The 15,981-nt window shown below is 44.3% G+C and overlaps 1 protein-coding gene across 4 annotated transcripts in view; it reads left to right on the plus strand.

The window, feature by feature from the left end:
- Positions 1-15,981, plus strand: part of LOC126108960 (neprilysin-2-like) — a 600,695-nt gene that overhangs the window by 265,601 nt on the left and 319,113 nt on the right. The window lies entirely within an intron of this gene.

The raw sequence follows: 15,981 nt of genomic DNA on the forward strand, positions 1-15,981 counted from the left end.
TTCGTGAGGTTTTTTTTTTTTTTTTTTTTTTTTTTTTGCGTAGAACTCCTGTGTCTTACGTTAAATATACAGCTCAGTGTTGTGAACTGTATATGACAACGTGAGATCTGAGGAGAAAATTATAATAAGTGTCCTGTTATAAGTGATAACAGACACTTATATTTACCACATGTCTTCGACTAATACTGTAGATCTGCAAAATTTACCTTTGTTCGCACGCAGTCGTAATAAAATTCAATCAGTCAAGAAATGAGAGGTGATATTACTTTCATGTAAGCCGTACAACCGTTTCTCACGAGTAACAGAAATTTCCTAGGTCGTTATAGGTTAAAGTTATTTATTTAAAAACTTTATAACATTCTTCTGCTGATGGATGTGAAAAACCTATGTAGACTGATACATGTTCGAATCAAATTGGTTCAATCAAGAAATGAAAGGCATTTTTAATGTAAGTCATACAGCCATTGCTAAAAAGAGTTATACGAATTTTTAGGAGACGATACGGTGATATTACATTTATTTGAAAACTTTATAACTATCTATAGTTAATATGTGTACAAAATTTACGTTCGTTCGTAATGATGTTGGTTTAATCGAAAAATGGATTTTTTTTTTTCCCTTGTGTAGACGGTACAGGTATCTCTACGTTCTACGGATTCTCTACGAGTTTTTAGGGTAACGAAGCATTTAATTAAAACGTTTTTTTATTTTTAAAACTGATAGATTGTCAGACGAAGGGGGATCGAAATATTAGTGAGAAGCTATTAAAAATGAAGTTCGTATCTAAATTTTACAATAATAATTAAAACACTTTTTCAGTGTTCTGCAGCTAATGAAACATTGTGGAAATTTATCATTTATGTAACCACCGATCGAGATTTAAATTAACATGAATTCAATTGTATTTACTGAAATTAAATCAATGACTCGATGAGGATGAACTCAGTCAAAATGCAACGACTCGAAATATCAGTTAAGCCTTTCTCAGAAGTGCTGAAATCAACGTAATAAAATTTTTGTGCCATACTAACTCTTCCTGCTTTCGCGAGACTCCGTTTTCCCGTTGTTGCTATTCTGTTCACACATGATTCGTGGTAGAACATCTGGTAGTGAAATCATAGGTGGGAACGTCAGTGACAAAGCTTTCGTCATTCTTGGAGACATATTTAAATAGTCTAATTGTTAATTGTTAAGTAGTATGTCAAGGATTCGACTACCGGCTACGAACAAATTTTCATTAGTGGCCACATATGCGACTCAGTTAATACTGTGTTGCCCATTAACACTGACTACGTTGTGCGCTTGCGTGAAATGAAACATGCGATCTCTGCGACTGTAATATCAGGTTTCTGCACTGAAGGCCGTATGTTTTATCTGTAGAATTATAAAGCTGTTGCTTACAGACGTTATTATGTGATATTGAGGCTAATGTCCGAAGCGTTTATCGTGACACACTGCTCTCTTGAGGGCAAACTGATGTGATTCAGTGATGACGGCATATATAGGAGCGCTGGATCTCGAATTATACATAATTTCAAGTTTGTTTTGTCAATAACTGATTTCGTCATGCAAAATACTGTTGCCCTCTTCCGTCGGAAGGTGTTAATGAATTTGTAACACAGACAGTGACATTGTTTCTGCATAGGACAGCCGTGTTTACCATGAAGGCTGTGTGCTCTGTTGCCTCGGTGGATAATGCCCTCGGACACGGGTTTCCATCCGCAGTTTATCCCCTGCACTGCATCGAAGTTCGTCGCAACTTTTCTGGGACACCCTGTATTTAATTTTGCGTCCGTTCCGTTCAATAACTCCTCATTAGTTATACGATCTACTCACCTAATCATCAGTATTTTCCTATGTAGCATCACTATTTCAGAACCTTCTCTCTAAACTGCTTATCATCCACGTTTCAGTTCCATACAAGTACCTTCACAAAAAAAAAAAGCTTTCAACCGCTAACATATTTGATAAAAGTTTTTTCAGAAACCCATTTCTTCCTGTTGACAACCTGAATTTTATACCGTCTCTACTTTGGTCGTCATCAGTTATTGTGCTGTCCAAATATGCGATACTCGTTCACTGTTTTCAGTGTATCATTTCGTTATCACCAGCTGATTCATTCCATTCATTCCCTTTCGACATTTTCTCTCTCACCATTACCAGTTATAGAGCGTGACTGAGGAGGAATGATTAGTATTCAGAGATATGACACAGGAACTACCACTGGGAACAAAAAAAAGTCTAGTAAATATTGGATCTAAAGCGCATACTTGAAGAGCTGTAAGCAAGTCTTAATCTTCCAAACTATGAAGTAAATCCCTTCTACAGCAAGCTTTTTGCTTTCCATATTTTGGGACGAGCTGGTATGGATTAAAACAACAACAAAATTTCTGGTAAACATAGGCTCTAGAATGAGAGCTATGACCTCTTGTTCAGTAGAAGATATGTGTTTTACAGTAGCGAACATGAATAAGTGCTCATAGCTTTTAAGATATGCACCACGTTTACTGTACCATATTTTGTTGTTTTAAAACAGTATGGAAAGCAAAGATCTTGCAGCGGAAGAGATGTGTTTCACAGTATCGAAGACGAGGAAGTGCTCAGTAGCCCGTAAGGTACGCACTTTAAAGCCCATGTGTGCGAGATGTTTTTGCGTCGAATGATCGTTCCTGTCATACCAGTGACTTAATTTTTTATTTTATGCTCTTAAAATGCACAACTACTTTGTACAGCGCGACAATTATTGAAGTAAATGAAATAAAATTGTCATACCTTCTGAACGGTCTCCCTTAGGACGTTCAAACTGCACAGTTGGCCGCAAGGCATGATGGGAATTAGTATGGTTAGTCAGTAATCAAATTTGGCGCGTTTGGGGGACCGAGAATCCGCATTTCGTAATCGAGAAGTCCGTTCACCCTCAACGGGTGCCTCTGTGGTGTGCAGTGTCTAGTCACGGAATAATCGGTGCGATATTCCTCGATGGCACGGTGACTACCGAACAGTGTGTGAAGGTTTTGGAAGATGATTTCATCCCCATTATCCAAAGTGACCCTGATTTCGACAAGATGTGGTTCGTGCAACACGGAGGTCGTCCCAGTCGAAGCAGAAGAGTGTTTGATGTCCTGGAAGGGCACTTGGGGACCGCATTCTGGCTCTGGGGTACCCAGAGGTTACTAGCATGGGCCTCGATTGCCAGCCATATTCTCCGGATCTGAACACATGCGACTCCTTTTTGTGGGACTGCATTAAAGACAAGGTGTGCAGCAGTAACTCCAAAACCGTCCATTATAATTATCCGGGCTGTTATGCCGTGGTCGGTTGATGAATTCTGTGTCGATTCCCAACGTTTCGTCTCCGACTGCGGGAGACATCTTCAAGGGGGTCCGTAGCTCAATGGAAGGTCCAACACACCCACCGTTCGGTAGTCACCGTGGCATGAGGAATATCGCTCAGTCAGTAGCGAGCCAGTGGGTGTGTTGGACCTTCCATTGAGCTACGGACTCCCTTGAAGATGTCTCCCGCAGTCGGAAACGAAACGTTGGGAATCGACACAGAATTCATCAACCGACCACGGCATAACAGCCCGCATAATTATAATGGACATGATATTTCCGGCCGTGAAAGTCTACATTTTAGTAACTCCAAAACCGTTGCTGAGATGAAAATAGCCATGCAGGAGGATATCGACAGTATCGATGTTCTGACAATTCAGCGGCTGATGCCGTATAGTTCAATAATTTCTGTAACTAGCAAAACATCTTGGAAGAGTATCATTTACGTGTCCAAAGATCGATGACTGACACATACACCACTGGTCATTAAAATTGCTACACCACGAATATGACGCTACAGACGCGAAATTTAACAGACAGGAAGAAGAGGCTGTGATATGCAAACGATTAGCTTTTCAGAGCATTCACACAAGGTTGGCGCCGATGGCGACACCTACAACGTGCTGACATGAGGAAAGCTTCCAACCGATTTCTCGCACACAAACAACAGTTGACCGGCGTTGCCTGGTGAAACGTTGTTGTGACGCCTCGTGTAGGGAGGAGAAATGCGTACCATCACGTTTCCGACTTTGATAAAGGTCGGATTGTAGCCTATCGCGATTGCGGTTTATCGTACCGCAAAATTGCTGCTCGCGTTGGTCGAGATCGAATGACTGTTAGCAGAATATGGAATCGGTGGGTTCAGGAGGGTAACACGGAACGCCGTGCTGGATCCCAACGGCCTCGTATCGCTAGCAGTCGAGATGACAGGCATCTTATCCGCACGGCTGTAACGGATCGTGCAGCCACGTCTCGATCCCTGAGTCGAGAGATGGGGACGTTTCCAAGTCAACAACCAAATGCACCAACAGTTCGACGACGTGTGCAGCAGCACGGACTATCAGCTCGGAGACGATGGCTGCGGTTACCCTTGACGCTGCATCACAGACAGGAGCACCTACGATGGTGTACTCGACGACGAACCTGGGTGCACGAATGGCAAAACGTCATTTTTTCGCATGAATCCAGTTTCTGTTTACAGCATCAGGATGGTCGCATCCGTGTTTGGCGACATCGCGGTGAACGCACATTGGAATCGTGTATTCGTCATCGCCATACTGGCGTGTCACCCGGCGTGATGGCATGGGGTGCCATTGGTTACACGTCTCGGGCACCTGTTGTTCGCGTTGATGGCACTCTGAACTGTGGACCTTACATTTCAGATGTGTTACGACGTGTGGCTCTATCCTTCATTCGATCCCTGCGAAACTCTATTCAGCAGGATATTGCACGACCGCGTGTTGCAGGTCCTTTCTGGATACAGTAAATGTTCGACTGCTGCCCTGGCCAGCACATTCTCCAGATCTCTCACCAATTGAAAACGTCTGGTCAATGGTGGCCGAGCAACTAGCTCGTCACAATACGCCAGTAACTACTCTTGATGAACTGTGGTATCGTGTTGAAGCTGCACCGGCAGCTGTACCTGTAGACGCCATCCTATGTCTGACTCAATGCCCAGGCGTACCGAGGCCGCTATTACGGCCAGAGGTGGTTGTTCTGGGTACTGATTTCTCAGGATCTATGCACAAAAATTGCGTGAAAATGTAATCACATGTCAATTCTAGTACAATATATTTGTCCAATGAATACCCGTTTATCATCTGCATTTCTTCTTGGTGTAGCAATTTTAATGGCCAGTAGTGAATTTCCTGAAAGAAAGCCATTCCCTCGATGAGTTCGAAATTAGTCAATATGCAGAGACACAAATCATCAACAAAATTGCCATTAGAAATACTGAACTCGAGCGTAATCATATTTCTGTGGCAGACCAGGAGCGGAAGCGTATTTCGTGCTTTCGCGAAATTTTGTTTGCTCAGCGCTGCTAGGCTACGTATTCCCACACAATCCGTGTGAGAACCTCCGTTACGCGGAGACCGCAACACACAGCTTCGCGTTTCCACATTCACGCTCTCGTTTGCCCGTCCGTACTCACAGTGTAAATGTAGGCTTACGTGGACATGAGAACTGGGCAGTCGTGAAATAAAATCATTTCCATGTGGATGATACTTACCAAGGCTTTTCAGTGCCAGTCCGTTACCTCTGCAGCTTGGCCAGCTGTGACGGAAACTTGGTGTCCACTCGACGGAAAGCAAGGTCGGCGAGAACATTGGAGGTCAACTGGAAGGCAACGCCGTACAGTCGCTCACATTCTCTCTCTCTCTCTCTCTCTCTCTCTCTCTCTCTCTCTTTCTCTCTCTCTCTCTCTCTCACACACCCACACACACACACACACACACACACACACACACACACACACACACTCCTACCGCTTGCTCCGCACGCCGGAGCAGAAAGCGTGACCACTTGCTGTCTGTCTGGTCTCGGTAGCGTATGCTGGGTGCTGCAGTTAACACACGAGTCTCATAACAGAGAAAATAAACTGTACGAGTCGGTGATCACTATGAATATTTCACGAAATACGATGTGCATTCAAGTTCTAAGGCCTCCGATTTTTTTTTTCTAATTAAATACTCACCCGAAATCGATGAAACTGGCGTTACTTCTCGACGTAATCGCCCTGCAGACGTACACATTTTTCACAACGCTGACGCCACGATTCCATGGCAGCGGCGAAGGCTTCTTTAGGAGTCTGTTTTGACCACTGGAAAATCGCTGAGGCAATAGCAGCACGGCTGGTGAATGTGCGGCCACGGAGAGTGTCTTTCATTGTTGGAGAAAGTCAAAAGTCACTAGGAGCCAGGTCAGGTGAGTAGGGAGCACGAGGAATCACTTCAAAGTTGTTATCAAGAAGAAACTGTTGCGTAACATTAGCTCGATGTGCGGGTGCGTTGTCTCGGTGAAACAGCACACGCGCAGCCCTTCCCGGACGTTTTTGTTGCAGTGCAGGAAGGAATTTGCTCTTCAAAACATTTTCGTAGGATTCACCTGTTACCGTAGTGCCCTTTGGAACGCAATGGGTAAGGATTACGCGCTCGCTGTCCCAGAACATGGACACCATCATTTTTTCAGCACTGGCGGTTAACCGAAATTTTTTTGGTGGCGGTGAATCTGTGTGCTTCCATTGAGCTGACTGGCGATTTGTTTCTGGATTCAAAAATGGCATCCACGTCTCATCCATTGTCACATCCGACGAAAAGAAAGTCCCATTCGTGCTGTCGTTGCGCGTCAACATTGCTCGGCAACATGCCACACAGGCAGCCGTGTGGTCCTCCGTCGGCATTCGTGGCACCCACCTGGATGACACTTTTCCCATTTTCAGGTCGTCATGCAGGATTGTGTACACAGAACCCACAGAAATGCCAACTCTGGAGGCGATCTGTTCGACAGTCATTCGGCGATCCCCCAAAACAATTCTCTCCACTTTCTCGATCGTGTTGTCAGACCGACTTGTGCGAGCCCGAGGTTGTTTCGGTTTGTTGTCACACGATGTTCTGCCTTCATTAAACTGTCGCACCCACGAACGCACTTTCGACACATCCGTAACTCCATCACCACGTGTCTCCTTCAACTGTCGATGAATTTCAATTGGTTTCACACCACACAAATTCAGAACACGAATGATTGCACGCTGTTCAATTAAGGAAAACGTCGCCATTTTAAGTATTTAAAACAGTTCTCATTCTCGCCGCTGGCGGTAAAATTCCATCTGCCGTACGGTGCTGCCATCTCTGGGACGTATTGACGATGAACGCGGCCTCATTTTAAAACAATGCGCATGTTTTTATCTCTTTCCAGTCCGGAGAAAAAAATCGGAGGCCTTAGAACTTGAATGCACCTCGTACAACCACCATGCATGAGCGGCGCCTGTTATATGGAGGGGGCCCGACACACGATCATTTCCAATCATTCCACCAGGAACAAGGTACACGGCTCGTGTTATCTGTAGTTCAACCATGCCTGAAAGGTCAATACCGCGGTTCAATCGCGTCCACATTGTTACTTTGTGCCAGGAAGGGCTTTCAACAAGGGAAGTGTCCAGGTGTCTCGTACTGAACCAAAGCTATTTTGAAACTTCCTGGCAGATTAAAACTGTGTGCCGGACCGAGACTCGAACAGTTTTAATCTGCCAGGAAGTTTCATATCAGCGCACACACCGCTGCAGAGTGAAAATCTCATTCTGAAAGCTATTTTGTTCTGATGGTTCAAAATGGTTCAAATGGCTCTTAACGGATGTCCTACCGTCCTGTTCCTCCTTCTTGTCAGTTTCTCCACATATTTCCTTCCTGTCCGATTCTGTTCTCTTCTGTTCCCGTTTTCCCACAGTCCATGTTTCACTATCATACAATGCTGTGTTCAAATGCTTCACATGGCTCTGCGCACTAAACATCTGAGCTCATCAGTCCCCTAGAACTTAAAACTACTTAAACCTAACGAACCTAAGGACAACAAACATATCCATGCCCTAGGCAGGATTCGAACCTGCGACCGTAGCGGTCGCGCGTTTCCAGACTGTAGCGCCTAGAACCGCTTGGCCGCCCGGCCGGCTTGTAGGGAATAGAAGACCAAATAATTCTGAATGGCACACAACAAGTTACTTGCCACAAGTGATCGACGAAACCAGGTAAAACAGCCGAAAGCGTCGCATGAAGCATCATGCAATGACACCTGCTTCGCAGCTCTTCAGAAATTTGATTCACTGACGGAAAAACACACGAATAAAATGTGTCATTGCCTGTTATCACCTGAATCATCGCGCAAAGAACTCTTTAGATCCCTGATGTCAAACAAAAAAATGAGTGGCCATCTATTTCCACCGCGTCAATAAGCATGTTTTTGACGTACCAGAGTCAGAGCGAGCATTTTGAAGAAGAAAAGAAAGACTTTATCGCAAAAAAAGGTTTTCTTTCATTGCCGAACCAGCTGTGTGGCTGGATTGAAGAGTTTTAAGCAAACAGAACACAGCATGTTGTTATCAATGGAGAGACGTCTACAGACGTTAAAGTAACCTCTGGCGTGCCACAGGGGAGTGTTATGGGACCATTGCTTTTCACAATATATATAAATGACCTAGTAGGTAGTGTCGGAAGTTCCATGCGGCTTTTCGCGGATGATGCTGTAGTATACAGAGAAGTAGCAGCATTAGAAAATTGTAGCGAAATGCAGGAAGATCTGCAGCGCAGGTGCAGGGAGTGGCAACTGACCCTTAACATAGACAAATGTAATGTATTGCGAATACATAGAAAGAAGGATCCTTTATTGTATGATTATATGATAGTGGAACAAACACTGGTAGCAGTTATTTGTGTAAAATATCTGGGAGTATGCGTGCGGAACGATTTGAAGTGGAATGATCATATAAAATTAATTGTTGGTAAGGCGGGTACCAGGTTGAGATTCATTGGGAGAGTCCTTAGAAAATGTAGTCCATCAACAAAGGAGGTGGCTTACAAAACTCTCGTTCGACCTATACTCGAGTATTGCTCATCAGTGTGGGATCCGTACCAAATCGGGTTGACGGAGGAGATAGAGAAGATCCAAAGAAGAGCGGCGCGTTTCGTCACGGGTTTATTTGGTAAGCGTGACAGATGTTTAACAAACTCGAGTGGCAGACTCTGCAAGAGAGGCGCTCTGCATCGCGGTGCAGCTTGCTGTCCAGGTGTCGAGAGGGTGCGTTTCTGGACGAGGTATCGAATATATTGCTCCCCCCTACTTATACCTCCCGAGGAGATCACGAATGTAAAATTAGAGAGATTAGAGCGCGCACGGAGGCTTTCAGACAGTCGTTCTTCCCGCGAACCATACGCGACTGGAACAGGAAAGGGAGGTAGTGACAGTGGCACGTAAAGTGCCCTCCGCCACACACCGTTGGGTGGCTTGCGGAGTATAAATGTAGATGTAGATGTCTTTGTCGTCTTCTTCGTCATCAATCTTTCGACTGGTCGGCAGCTGCCCACCGTCACCTCTGCGTAATTAGAGACTCCTGCATTATGTATAGCTTGTTTTAGAAATACCGGTTGCGGTCAACCTCTGACTGCCTTTCCGTGTAATGTGCTACAAGCAGTCACAAGGAGCTGGGTGTGTCGCGTTGTGTGACCAAACCGCTGTAGTCCTTTTAAAATTCCTTGATAGCTGACGTCTGTCACTTGGGAGCCGCGAAGCTGTCACATCGCCTACAGCTCCATTCAAGGCGACACGCAAGTACGCCCGCTCAGTTGAAAAGCGCTGAAATGCTGTTCATATAACGGGGGCCGATATCGAAAGCTCTCTGTCCACATCTGATTTTAAATTAGCATTGTCTGAACTGCGGCAGACAACGCGTTTTGGATCGCTAAATTTACACTCTTATGCCCACCTCACCGCAGCCTCTTGACATGCAATGCATCCGAGCAAACGGCGGTCAACAGCCTGCGACAGAACTACTAATCCTCCGAATGCGAAAATATTTTGTTGACATCGACTTGCATAGGGAGGAACGATCACCAAGATAAAATAAGGGAAATCAGAGCTCGTACGGAAAGATACAGGTGTTCGTTCTTTCCGCGCGCTATGCGAGACTGGAATAATAGAGAATTGTGAAGGTGGTTCGATGAACCCTCTGCCAGGCACTTAAATGTGATTTTCAGAGTATCCATGTACCGGGTGATCAAAAAGTCAGTATAAATTTGAAACCTTAATAAAGCACGGAATAAAGTAGATGGAGAAGTAAAAATTGACACCCATGCTTGCAATGACATGGGGTTTTATTAGAAAAAAAAAAAAAACAAAGTTCACAAAATGTCCGACAGATGGCGCTGGGCAGCAAAACTGCTACCGTGACGGGTGAGAGGTACACCGATAAGTTACAGTATCGCATCATCCCCAGCCTGGCTGATAAACACCTGCTCGAGCGTACGACGTTTATGCAGGATGGCGCTCCACCCCATATTGCTAGACGCGTGAAAGATCTCTTGCGCGCGTCGTTTGGTGATGGTCGTGTGCTCAGCCGCCACTTTCGTCATGCTTGGCCTCCCAGGTCCCCAGACCTCAGTCTGTGCGATTATTGGCTTTGGGGTTACCTGAAGTCGCAAGTGTATCGTGATCGACCGACATCTCTAGGAATGCTGCGACGCCAATGCCTCACCATAACTCCGGACATGCTTTACAGTGCTGTTCACAACATTATTCCTCGACTACAGCTATTGTTGAGGAATGATTGTGGACATACTGAGCATTTACTGTAAAGAGCATCATCTTTGCTTTGTATTACTTTGTGATGCTAATTACTGCTATTCTGATCAGATGAAGCGCCATCTGTCGGACATTTTTTGAACTTTCGTATTTTTTTGGTTGTAATAAAACCCCATGTCATTTCAAGCATGTGTGTCAATTTGTACATCTACATTGTTGTTGTTGTTGTGCTCTGCAGTCCTGAGACTGGTTTGATGCAGCTCTTCATGCTACTCTGTCCTGTGCAAGGTTCTTCATCTCCCAGTGCCTACTGCAACCTACATCCTTCTGAATTTGCTTACTGTATTTATCTCTTGGTCTCCCTCTACGATTTTTACCCTCCACGCTGCCCTCCAATGCTAAATGTGTGATCCCTCGATGCCTCAGAACATGTCCTACTAACCGGTCCCTTCTTCTTGTCAAGTTGTGCCACAAACTGCTCTTCTCCCCAATTCTATTCAATACCTCCTCATTAGTTATGTGATCTACCCGTCTAATCTTCTGCATTCTTCAGTAGCACCACATTTCAAAAGCTTCTTTTCTCTTCTTGTCCAAACTATTTATCATCCATGTTTCACTTCCATACATGGCTACACTCCATACAAATACTTTCAGAAATGAGTTCCTGACACTTAAATCTATACTCGATGTTAAGAAATTTCTCTTCTTCAGAAACGCTTTCCTTGCCATTGCCAGTCTACATTTTATATCCTCTCTACTTCGACCATCATCAGTCATTTTGCTCCCCAAATAGCAAAATTCCTTTACTACTTTAAGTGTCTCATTTCCTAATCTAATTCCCTCAGCATCACCCGACTTAATTCGACTACATTCCATTATCCTCGTTTTGCTTTTGTTGATGTTCATCTTATATCCTCCTTTCAAGACACTGTCCATTCCTTTCACCTGCTCTTCCAAGTGCTTTGCTGTCTCTGACAGAATTACAATGTCATCGGCGAACCTCAAAGTTTTTGTTTCTTCTCCATGGATTTTAATACCTACTGCGAACTTTTCTTTTGTTTCCTTCACTGCTTGCTCAATATACAGATTGAATAACATCGGGGAGAGGCTACAACCCTGTCTCACTCCCTTCCCAACTACTGCTTCCCTTTGATGTCCCTCAACTCTTAAAACTGCCATCTGGTTTCTGTAAAAATTGTAAATAGCCTTTCGCTCCCTGTATTTTACCCCTGCGACCTTCAGAATTCGAAAGAGCGTATTCCAGTCAACATTGTCAAAAGCTTTCTCCATCTACATTATTCCGTGGTTTATTCAGTTTTCAAATTTATACTGACTTTTTGATAACCCAGTAGATGTAGGATGTGGGGAAAAGGGGGGGGGGGGGTGGAGAAGTGTTTCCTGCATGCATGGAAAGAGGGAGAAAGACGTAGAGAGAGAGAGAGAGAACTAGAGGGAGAGAGGTGAAGGCGGCACTCGTCTCACCCACGCATACCGCCAGAACAGGTTGTTGAAAAAAACGGCCAGCTGGGTAGCTGGGGACGTGCGGAAGATTCCACCTGCAGGACGGGCCGGGCCCCCTTAACGGGTCCGCGACCCAAATACTGCGGTTGTCACCTGTCTGTGGGCTCTCACACACACGCAGACGGAAGTGGGAGTCTGCATGTCGTGTGTGAGACGAGCTGCGGCTCAACCAGTCCCGTGGCTGGCCTGCCACAACTGCCTCTCCCGTGCCAACCTCTCCGTCCCAGAGTGGCACTCACACAACATTTTCAATTGCTAGATACTGCCTACAGGAAAATTAAAGAGACCTTTGGAGAAAAGAGAACCACTTGCATGAATATCAAGAGCTCAGATGGAAACCCAGTTCTAAGCAAAGAAGGGAAAGGTGGAAGGACTATACTAGTGGGTCTATACAGGGGCGGTGTACTCGAGGACAATATTATGGAAATGGAAGAGGATGTAGATGAAGATGAAATGGGAGATACGATACTGCGTGAAGAGTTTGACAGAGCACTGGAAGACCTGAGTCGAAACAAGGCCCCGGGAGTAGACAACATTCCATTAGAACTACTGACGGCCTTGGGAGAGCCAGCCCTGACAAAACTCTACCATGTGGTGAGCAAGATGTATGAGACAGGCGAAATACCCTCAGACTTCAAGAAGAATGTAATAATTACAATCCCAAAGAAAGCAGGTGTCGACAGATGTGAAAATTACCGAACTATCAGTTTAATAAGTCACAGCTGCAAAATACTAACGTGAATTCTTTACAGGCAAATGAAAAACAGGTAGAAGCCGACCTCGGGGAAGATCAGTTTGGATTCCGTAGAAATGTTGGTACACCTGAGGCAATACTGACCCAACCGCGTATCTTAGAAGAAAGATTAAGGAAAGGCAAACCTACGTTTCTAGCATTTGTAGACTTAGAGAAAGCTTTTGACAATGTTGACTCGAATACTCTCTTTCAAAGTCTGAAGGTGGCAGAGGTAAAATACAGGGAACGAAAGGCTATTTACAATTTGTACAGAAATCAGATAGCAGTTATAAGAGTCGAGGGGCATGAAAGGGAAGCAGTGGTTGGGAAGGGAGTTAGACAGGGTTGTAGCCTCTCCCCGCAGCTATTCAATCTGTATATTGGGCAAGCAGTAAAGGAAACAAAAGAAAAGTTCGGAGGAGGTATTAAAATCCATGGAGAAGAAGTAAAAACTTTGAGGTTCGCCGATGACATTGTAATTCTGTTAGAGACAGCAAAGGACTTGGAAAAGCAGTTGAACGGAGTGGATGGTGTCTTGAAGGGAGGATATAAGATGAACATCAACAAAAGCAAAACGAGGATAATGGAATGTAGTCGAATTAAGTCGGGTGATGTTGAGGGTATTAGATTAGGAAATGAGACACTTAAAGTAGTAAAGAAGTTTTGGTATTTGGGGAGCAAAATAACTGATGATGGTCGAAGTAGAGAGGATATAAAATGTAGACTGGCAATGGCAAGGAAAGCGTTTCTGAAGAAGAGAAATTAGTTAACATCGAGTATAGATTTAAGTGTCAGGAAGTCATTTCTGAAAGTATTTGTATGGAGTGTAGCCATGTATGGAAGTGTAACATGGACGGTAAATAGTTTGGACAAGAAGAGAATAGAAGCCCTCGAAATGTGGTGCTACAGAAGAATGCTGAAGATTAGATGGGTAGATCACATTACTAATGAGGAGGTATTGAATAGAATTGGGGAGGAGTTAGTGGCACAACGTGACTAGAACAAGGGCTCGGTTGGTAGGACATGTTCTGAGGCATCAAGGGATCACCAATTTAGTACTGGAGGGCAGTATGGAAGGTAAAAATCGTAGACGGAGACCAAGAGATGAATACACTAAGATTCAGAAGGATGTAGGATGTAGTAAGTACTGGCAGATGAAAGGGCTTGCACAGGATAGAGTAGCATCGAGAGCTGCATCAAACCAGTCTCAGGACTGAAAACCACAACAATAACAACCTCTACTCCTGTCTTGCGAATAAAATTAGTATCGAGGAAGTAATAACTTAAAACGTTGTGCCTAATGATGCAGTTTTACCCAGTGGACATCCAAATCATGTAAGCGATAAACTTTTTTTGCGGGGAGGGTCCGACAAAAAGGTACGAAGAGGATTAAAATTCATCCCCTATTTCACCCCTTAGCGGTTGAATTTCTAGAACCCTAAAACACATGTTTTTTTTCATTCTTTTCGGAACTGAGAAGTCAAATAACAATCTTCTTACATTTAGCGTCATAAATGATTTTTTTTCCAAAAATCTTTCACCAGGGAAGCAGGTTGCTAGCCTTACTTGCCCCGAGTTGAGAACAATAGACTGGCGGGGTGAGATTAAGATATGTGAACACAAAATAAGCAGTCTTGCATATGCGGATGACTTAGTTGTGATGGCAGATTCGATTGAAAGTTTGCAAAGTAATATTTCAGAGCTAGATCAGAAATGTAAGGACTATGGTATGAAGATTAGCATCTCCCAAACGAAAGTAATGTCAGTGGGAAAGAGATATAAACGGATTGAGTGCCAAATAGGAGGAACAAAGTTAGAACAGGTGGACGGTTTCAAGTACTTAGGATGCATATTCTCACAGGATGGCAACATAGTGAAAGAACTGGAAGCGAGGTGTAGCAAAGCTAATGCAGTGAGCGCTCAGCTACGATCTACTCTCTTCTGCAAGATGGAAGTCAGTACCGAGACTAAGTTATCTGTGCACCGTTCAATCTTTCGACCAACTTTGTTGTATGGGAGCGAAAGCTGGGTGGATTCAGGTTACCTTATCAACAAGGTTGAGGTTACGGATATGAAAGTAGCTAGGATGATTGCAGGTACTAGTAGATGGGAACAATGGCAGGAGGGTGTCCACAATGAGGAAATCAAAGAAAAACTGGGAATTAACACTATAGATGTAGCAGTCAGGGCGAACAGGCTTAGATGGTGGGGTCATGTTACACGCATGGGAGAAGCAAGGTTACCCAAGAGACTCATGGGTTCAGCAGTAGAGGGTAGGAGGATTTCAAATGGTTCAAATGGCTCTGAGCACTATGGGACTCAACATCTTAGGTCATCAGTCCCCTAGAACTTAGAACTACTTAAACCTAACTAACCTAAGGACATCACACACATCCATGCCCGAGGCAGGACTCGAACCTGCGACCGTAGCAGTTGCGCGGTTCCAGACTGAAGCGCCTAGAACCGCGAGACCACCGCGGCCGGCAGAGGGTAGGAGGAGTCGGGGCAGACCAAGGGGAAGGTACCTGGATTCGGTTAAGAATGATTTTGAAGTAATAGGTTTAACATCAGAAGAGGCACCAATGTTAGCACTGAATAGGGGATCGTGGAGGAACTGTATAAGGGGGGCTATGCTCCAGACTGAACGCTGAAAGGCATAATCAGACTTAAATGATGATGATGATGATGATGAAATCTTTCACCTTCTATTTCACCACCATAGGCGTTCAATTTCCCAAAACGCTGAAGCACTTATTTCTTTGTTTCTGGTCAAAAAATCAATTTCCATAGTTTTAGCTTCAGAACGGTATTTACAGCGATATTTCAAAAAAAAAAAAAAAAAAAAAAAAAAAAAAAAAAAAAAAAAAGTTTCATCCGCCGCTTCAGACCTTTAGGTGTGGAATTTCGAGAAATTCCTGCTTGAACGACTCCTCCACTATAAGATGAACACCCCCCCTGAAATTTTCATGCTACGGTCGCAGGTTCGAATCCTGCTTCGGGCATGGGTGTGTGTGATGTCCTTAGGTTAGTTAGGTTTAAGTAGTTCTAAGTTCTAGGGGACTTATGGCCTAAGATGTTGAGTCCCATAGTGCTCAGAGCCATTTGAAC

The sequence above is a fragment of the Schistocerca cancellata genome, chromosome 11 (genome assembly GCF_023864275.1).
Source record: "Schistocerca cancellata isolate TAMUIC-IGC-003103 chromosome 11, iqSchCanc2.1, whole genome shotgun sequence".
Taxonomy (NCBI): domain Eukaryota; kingdom Metazoa; phylum Arthropoda; class Insecta; order Orthoptera; family Acrididae; genus Schistocerca; species Schistocerca cancellata.